Consider the following 9,110-nt stretch of genomic DNA (forward strand, 5'->3'; position numbering starts at 1 on the left):
CAAGAGTAACATTTCATCGTGCTGTAGACATGTGCATATATGACCTAGTAAAAGCATACCTTACTCTTAATCTTACCCTGAAAGTGATGAGAAAGGTAATGAGAAGCAACAATAGTCTTCAGGTATGTGAGTATTAGGTGTTAGGTGTTCAAATGCCTTTGTCATCTTTTATGCATTGGAGTAAACTCATAAATGATTTTGCTTGGATACAGCCCAAGATACTGATACTAATTATATTCTATTCAATACTAAATCAAAGATTTTGTTACTAGAACAACAGCTAGTAAAGTAGCTAGTAAACATACATAGATATTATTTATAAAACTGTACAAAGATTTAGCCACACCCCCACTGACAGCATAGGTTGCTAAGATACATTAGTACCTTACTTTTACTACACAACAACCAATCAGGATATAGTATTAACTCACACCATGTTGTGTGTGTGTGTGTGTGTGTGTGTGTATATATATATATATATATATATATATATATATATATATATATATATATATATATATATATATATATATATATATATATATATATACACAGCAGGTAGAATAAGTATTGAACGTGACCAATTTTCTAAGTAAATATATTTCGACACAGGGAAAAAGTATTGAACACGAAGGAAGAGAGGTGCAAAAACCCATGGAAAGTCATGACACCAGATGAAATCTATCAGTAATTAGAAAGCAATCCTGCCACTTAGTGCAAATTAATATCAGCTGGTTCAACTGATGGCCTATAAAAAGGTATCTCATTACCAAGATGCCACACAAGAAACAGCTCATGATGGGTAAAACCTGTGAGTGCTTGCATGACCTGTGCAACATCATTGTTGCAAAACATGCTGATGGCATTGGTTACAGAAGAATTTCTAAACTACTGAAGGTTCCAGTGAGCAATCTTGAGGCCATAATCCAGAAGTGGAAAGAACATAATTTCACCATAAACTGGTCACAATCAGGTGCTCCGCGCAAGATTTCAGACAGAGGAGTGAAAAGAATTGTCAGAAGAGTTGTCCAAGAGCCAAGGACCACCCGTGGAGAGCTACAGAAAGACCTGGAATCAGCAGCTACAATTGTTTCAAAGGAAATTATAAGTAATGCACTCAACCTCCATTGCCTGTATGCATGCTCACCACAGAAGACTCCATTGCTGAAGAAAAAGCATACTGAAGCGTGTTTATAGTTTCCTCAACAACATTTAGACAAGCCTGTGAAATACTGGGATAATATAGTCTGTTCAGATGAGACCAAAATTGAACTCTTTGGATGACATAAGACACTATGTTTGGAGGTCAAAAGGCACTGCATATCACCCCAAGAACACTATACCAACAGTGAAGTTTGGAGGTGGGAACATCATGGTGTGGAGCTGTTTTTCAGCATACGGCACTGGCATGTTTCATATGATTGAAGGAAGGATGACTGGACAAATGTACTGAGACATTCTTGATAAAAATCTGCTGCCATCTACCAGGATGATGATGAAATGAGGGTGGACATTTCAGCAGACAATGATCCTAAACACACAACCAAGGAAACTTTCAACTGGTTTCAGAGAATGGCCCAGCCAATCACCTGACCTGAATCCAACTGAAAATCTATGGAAGGAACTAAAGCTCAGAGTTCATAGAAGGAGCCCACAGAACCTTCAGGATTTGAAGTGTTTGTGTGGAAGAGTGGGCCTATCATGTAACTAATTTCTCCGTACAGAAGGCGTCTTGAAGCTGCCATCACCACCAAAGGCTTTGTGCAAAGTATTAAATACTTTTTTTTTTTGTGCGAAGTAAGCATGTTCAATATGTTTTCCCTGTCAATGTTTTACCTGTCATTTCTCATTATTACACAACTTAATTTATGGACATCTATGGTTTGATTTTCTTTGCATGTGGGGATTGGATGGGTTGGTTACGACATCTGGTGAGAATTTCATGTCAATAGCACTTACTTAGAATTACTTAAATTGATGATGGGTTCAATATTTATTTCACCTGCTGTGTGTGTGTGTGTGTATGTATAATATAAACTTTGCAAATCTGTTAGAAAAATGTTGTGGAATATTATATGTAATATTTTTCCCCTTTAATATGTGAATAGGACAACATTTAACCTCTCAACAGAAACGTGCAACTTTGCTGAAATAACTGATGCATCCTTAATGGTAAGAACCAAAGTCTGACTGTTAGGCTATAGTGCAAAGCCATAAGTGAGGATTATAGTTTTGCCTGGGACCCACAGGTTAGCTCAGCTCAATGGTGGATAGCATTTAGGTTATGTTGGCTGGCGTGACCCCATTTGTCACTTTTTTGAATTGTTTTTTTTTTTTTTTTAATTAGCTGTTATGTAGCATAATGTTCAACTAAACTGCATATTATATATGTTGATAGAATGTGATTTTACCTTTCTAAATCTGTAGGTTTTTCTATGTATATATGTGGGTTTATCTGCATATACATGTATTATGCTTTTCAGTGAATTTGTATTGTATGTCTGTTTTTGGTAAAGAGTAATGTCTGGAAAGGGACTGTGTTTAGAGTAGTCAATTCCTTAACTGTATTGTATGAGTAATGTCATTGAGAATTCCTTAATTGTGTTGTAGGTGTTGGATGCAGTGGAGAACATGAGCAGCCAGATTTTGTGTGGTGTACAGAGTAATGACAGCTTTCTGACAGAAAAACTGCAGCGTCTTCAAAACCAACTTGGACAGCTGATCCAGTCAACACTCAATCTTCTGGCTGAACTGGTGGGTAACCTGTTTATAAACATTTATAAACATTATAGGTATGCAAAACAGTGTTCATTTTGCTTGGAAAGGTGACTGACTTCCTTCCATTGCTGTTTATTCAGGACACAGATACAGGTGCTGATGCTGCAGTGATATCTCATGCTCTGAAGACTCTCAGTGAAGGGAACATCAACAGTGTAATGTTTGTTGAGTCATGGGTGTATGTGAAGCTCCTGCCTCTATTGCCATACTTAACTGAGGAGTTTCTGACTACACTGAGCCAATGCGATTTCTCCTGTGAAGCCTACCACATCATGTAAAGTCATTTAATCTATATTACGTTTTAATTTCATATTTCTCAATCTACAGTTTCCTTGATTACAGTATGTCAACACAGGTCTCTTTCTGAGACTCTGTACACCCAAGTAATATGGATTAGACATGAAAGGTTAAATATAACAAACACATGGAGTTGTTTAGATATATAGCTCAGTTACAGTTTTTGAATTACAGAAATGGCTTTTTTGGCATCTAGTTTAGGCATAAGTGTGAGATCAAACGTTAGTACATTTAAAATATGTAATTGTTTCAAAGTAACACAGTGCTAATGCTAACGAACATGTTTATCAAAAAACAATAGTACATAAGGCAAACAAATTGAGAACTGGGACATTATAATAAGAAACTACAAAAGGAAAAAACATGAAGTGGCTCAGTCAGGACTGCACTGGTTTAAATAGCAACATGGATTGATTACAAGGGAACAAATTGCAGGTGACTAGAGTTCATCGGAGGCAGAGTGCTGTGGATGTACAGGGGTTGCTTTGACCTGTGACAGTAGCCCACCCAGGTGCTGCTTCAATGCTGAGTTAGGGGCTGGAGGGCAGCCACATTGGTAGGGGGATGGGGGTGTTGGTTGGGGGTGCACAGGAAGAGGAGTGATGATGAACCTAAAAGCCTAGTGCCAAGAGGCCAACATGCTAACAACTAAGCCACTGTGCTGCCCAACATCTTGTCCCACATCTTGTCTTCTGTGGTACAAACAACCTGAGCAGGGAGATATGGAAAGAATGTGAGACCAGAAGGTTATTGGGGAGCTGGAGATGGTGGATAGCCCAGTTGATAAGTTAAACTTTGAATGGAACAGCTAGAGTGGTGTTTGGAGTTTCTTGAATGGATGACGAGAGTTGTGTTGAGAGCCACTCCCCAGGCTGGTACCTCAGGGGCCTTCTTATGGGGCCTGGAGAATGTGAAGGGACGCTCAGCTCAGGGGAGAAACTGATCAGTCCCCCATCTAGTCGCTGCAGAAGCAGAGCAGGTACCAATCATGTTCCTGCTTTGTTCTCTCCACCTGCTTGTTGAACTCACATTAATACCCAGCCTGCTACAACTTCCCCATTGACATCATGGTTCTCGTGGGATTGAGCATAATGAGCAATGTCTGCCATATGGTTTTGTTTTGGTTTCTTTTTCTGTTGCTGCCCTTGTTTGGATTCAAGTGTCTGTCTATTTGGTTATTGTAGTTATCTCTGTGAGATTTTTGTTGATATTGCAGAGGATGGGAGCTTCCCTGTAGGTGGGCAGTAGAATGGTCATGGGTTTTTCCTCCTGGGGCTCTGGATTGTGCATGCAGTACAGGACATCAGCCTTGGTGTTTTTGTATCTGGTTCAGTGTGAGGTGGTCAGCAGGAATTGGGTGAAGAATAACTAACAGATGTGCTGCACCCTCAAACCAGTGCATTTACAACTTGAGGGCTAGCTTGATAGTGAGTAATTCCTTGTTCTCCACATCATAATTGTGCTCAAACAGAGCTTGTTTTGCAAAGAACATAAGACATAATTTCTTGGGTTCTCCCTACCTCTGAGAAAGCATAGCCCCATTACTGTGACAGATGTGTCCATCTCCACCATGAAAGCTCTTGGACCATGTTGGGACTGAGATAGGTTGCACAGGGTGTCAATGGGCTATCTCCATACATCACAGCCCTAATATCACAGCATGGCATGGAAAATGAAGCATTGTTGGAGCCTAGTCTTAGCCTGGGATGGATGTCCACAGCAGTGATCTAGAGTAGAGGTTGGCAGGGTTGGAACATGGAACATACTCAGAGACAAAATTGTCAGCAGAGTCCACGTTACCCTAAAGCAGACCCCAACCTTTATATTCATTGGCTTGTTTCAGGTGTACTGAGAGCTGGGACATAACTCTTGCAGTTGGCACTGAAATTCAGAGAGGATTTATTCATTATCAACACTGAATGTCTAATTTAAACAAATTTATTAGTATGTCACTTTCTTAAAACGCACAACTCTCATTTTAGTTGAAATGCAGGGCCCACAATAAAGCCCAGATTTTGATTGAGAAGCACTTGTGGGAAGTTAGGAAGCTAGCTTATAAAGAGTCCAAGAACACTGCAGAGGGAGTAGATGTAAATGTGTCTCATAATGAATTAATGATGCATAAATCTACTCATTCTTTGGCCCTATAGTATCTTGTTGGGCTTAAAAACATCTTAAATATAAAAAGTTGTTCTGTGATTTACCACTTTGCAGTTAAAGCAATTTTGTCTTTTACATGTGATCCTCCTTTTTAGTTGGGTATATATCTTGCACTGTATTGCTTTTATTCCATTTGCTTCGATTTCCACTGCTATAAATGAGCAAATCTGAGCATTGAATGTTTACTCATGATTTTCCCCTTTACTTTTTTTTTTTGTGTGTTATTAGGCATAAACAATCATATGTAACACTGCAGTCAATTCTGAATCTTACCAGATTCGGGGAAATAAGATCTTTGATGCTACAATTGAACCAGGAATTCATTATTCCTAAGCATAAGCCATTCAAAAATGACTGTGTGTGTGTGTGATTGTGTGTGTGTGTGTGTGTGTGATTGTGTGTGTGTGTGTGATTGTGTGATTGTGTGTGTGTGTGTGTGTGTGTGTGATTGTGTGTGTGTGTGTGTGTGTGTGTGATTGTGTGAGTGTGTGTGTGTGTGTGATTGTGATTGTGATTTTGTGATTGTGTGTGTGTGTGTGTGATTGTGATTGTGTGTGTGTGATTGTGATTGTGTGTGTGTGATTGTGATTGTGTGTGTGTGATTGTGATTGTGATTGATTGTGATTGTGATTGATTGTGATTGTGATTGTGTGTGATTGTGATTGTGATTGTGTGTGAGATTGTGTGTGTGTGTGATTGTGTGTGTGTGTGATTAAGATTAAGTAAAAATGTTATATTTTAGTTTAGGGAAGCATATCAGACTGAAAAATAGTCATTTAAAGAGGAGTTGTAATCTGAGTTATGCAAAAGCCCTGTTCTAAATTATTATTCTTGTCTGTTTTGAATGGCAGAGTCAAGCTTTTAAGTACACAAGAAGAATTCATAACAGAAGAGAAAAAGAACATGATATACAGCCACTTCATATACACTTATCTAACAAGAAAAGACAACTCAGGTACAAATGTAAATAAACAGACCCATTCAAAAACAAAATGGAGAAAAAAAAAAAAAAAAAAAAAAAAAAAAAAAAAAATATATATATATATATATATATATATATATATATATATAGATGGATGGATGTGTGTTTTATTAACAGATCCAGGATGTGTTTCAAACATCAGTGACATAAGGGAATGGCAAGAGAAGAACATTGGAAAATTTGTCAGAAATGGGAAATGGGTAAACAAAATCTGTGACAAGTAGAAGTTACACAGAGTAAAAAGACATGTTTATAGAAAGGACCATTATTAAGACAACATGTGTAAATGTCACTCCACAGTTTCTGTTACTAGGAATTTTGACTGCACCCCAAGTAGCCGAAATTACTTTACGGTCTGGAGCACTGAACAACACAGACATGATGAACGTGGTGTTTGAGCGTCTGAATGAAGGCGACAGCTTCCTGAACGTTGAGGAGTACTTGCTATTTCTGAGTCAGAATTCTGAGGTATAATTCAACTGATGAGTCTATCCAGCATACTCAACTTTGGTCTGATAAACAAAATGACTGTTTTGTAGGACAAATTCAGAGAATTCCTAGAGTTACAATTTTGTCAGGAAAGCATGAGTGCTCAAGATTGAGCGAGTGATTTTCCTCCTTCCTCTTCCAAAGATGCTACAGATCAATCCCATGGTCAGGGACATGATGATGAATCGGACATTTGGAATCATTAGCGGTTATTTCCCAAAGTTCTCCATGTATAATTGGACTCAGTGGTTTTGGACGTTACTGGTGCCTCTCTTCCCAAGCCTGACACCAGACATGCTGACAATAACAACATCGTATGTTGACTGCGCTGCCTACCACGTGATGTAAGTCTCATTCTTTTCTATTGTTGCAGCCATGTAACCTTCCTTCATTTTCTTCATGCATGGCCACATTAAATAGAATGATCCAACGTGCAAGCTCTCTTTTTGATCCTTGCCAAAATTTGGGAATGTAAACATTGCAAACATCTGAACATGTTGTGCTGAGATGGATTTCATCTTTCTCTAACAGCGTTGAAGGGCTGGACAAGGCCTTTGACCAAATGAGTCTGATCACACAGCAGGAAATCACGCTTGTTTTGGTTGAGTACCTGAAGAAATCTCAGCAAATCAGCAATTCAGGTAGGTCCAGCGGTACCAAATAAATTTGACCAAGTCTTAAAAAGTGTCTCATGGTTATCTCCTTCACTTTTTGTGAAGTTTTTATTTTATTTTTTTTTTTCAATTAAGCATTTCGTTGAATCTTTTTCGATATTGATTTAGCTCTGCCTTGTGGAACTGAAAACGGCACCAGTGCCTGGTTCGCGAACAACTTTCGATCCTTCTCTGTCCATGTGACCTTGGCAGACATACAGTCACTCAACTCTAACTTCTCTGTCGTAAGATTCTTAAAGTTCCAGACTGTATTCACAAGTCACATCTATTGCTTTAAATGTTAAGCAGAAATGCCTTACACAAACATTCTCAATATCCTTTTGCAGTTGAACTCACTGAATCTCTTGAGTGCATCCGAAGTAGCCAAACTGACTTTAACTTCCGGAGCACTGAACAACACAGACATGATGAAAGTGGTGTTTGAGCGTCTGAATGAAGGCGACAGCTTCCTGAACGTTGAGGAGTACTTGCTATCTCTGAGTCAGAATTCTGAGGTATAATTCAACTGATGAGTCTATCCAGCATACTCAACTTTGGTCTGATAAACAAAATGACTGTTTTGTAGGACAAATTCAGAGAATTCCTAGAGTTACAATTTTGTCAGGAAAGCATGAGTGCTCAAGATTGAGCGAGTGATTTTCCTCCTTCCTCTTCCAAAGATGCTACAGATCAATCCCATGGTCAGGGACATGATGATGAATCGGACATTTGGAATCATTAGCGGTTATTTCCCAAAGTTCTCCATGTATAATTGGACTCAGTGGTTTTGGACGTTACTGGTGCCTCTCTTCCCAAGCCTGACACCAGACATGCTGACAATAACAACATCGTATGTTGACTGCGCTGCCTACCACGTGATGTAAGTCTCATTCTTTTCTATTGTTGCAGCCATGTAACCTTCCTTCATTTTCTTCATGCATGGCCACATTAAATAGAATGATCCAACGTGCAAGCTCTCTTTTTGATCCTTGCCAAAATTTGGGAATGTAAACATTGCAAACATCTGAACATGTTGTGCTGAGATGGATTTCATCTTTCTCTAACAGCGTTGAAGGGCTGGACAAGGCCTTTGACCAAATGAGTCTGATCACACAGCAGGAAATCACGCTTGTTTTGGTTGAGTACCTGAAGAAATCTCAGCAAATCAGCAATTCAGGTAGGTCCAGCGGTACCAAATAAATTTGACCAAGTCTTAAAAAGTGTCTCATGGTTATCTCCTTCACTTTTTGTGAAGTTTTTATTTTATTTTTTTTTCAATTAAGCATTTCGTTGAATCTTTTTCGATATTGATTTAGCTCTGCCTTGTGGAACTGAAAACGGCACCAGTGCCTGGTTCGCGAACAACTTTCGATCCTTCTCTGTCCATGTGACCTTGGCAGACATACAGTCACTCAACTCTAACTTCTCTGTCGTAAGATTCTTAAAGTTCCAGACTGTATTCACAAGTCACATCTATTGCTTTAAATGTTAAGCAGAAATGCCTTACACAAACATTCTCAATATCCTTTTGCAGTTGAACTCACTGAATCTCTTGAGTGCATCCGAAGTAGCCAAACTGACTTTAACTTCCGGAGCACTGAACAACACAGACATGATGAAAGTGGTGTTTGAGCGTCTGAATGAAGGCGACAGCTTCCTGAACGTTGAGGAGTACTTGCTATCTCTGAGTCAGAATTCTGAGGTATAATTCAACTGATGAGTCTATCCAGCATACTCAACTTTGGTCTGAT

Source organism: Electrophorus electricus, chromosome 18, assembly GCF_041902795.1.
Source record: "Electrophorus electricus isolate QZ-2024a chromosome 18, ASM4190279v1, whole genome shotgun sequence".
Classification (NCBI taxonomy): domain Eukaryota; kingdom Metazoa; phylum Chordata; class Actinopteri; order Gymnotiformes; family Gymnotidae; genus Electrophorus; species Electrophorus electricus.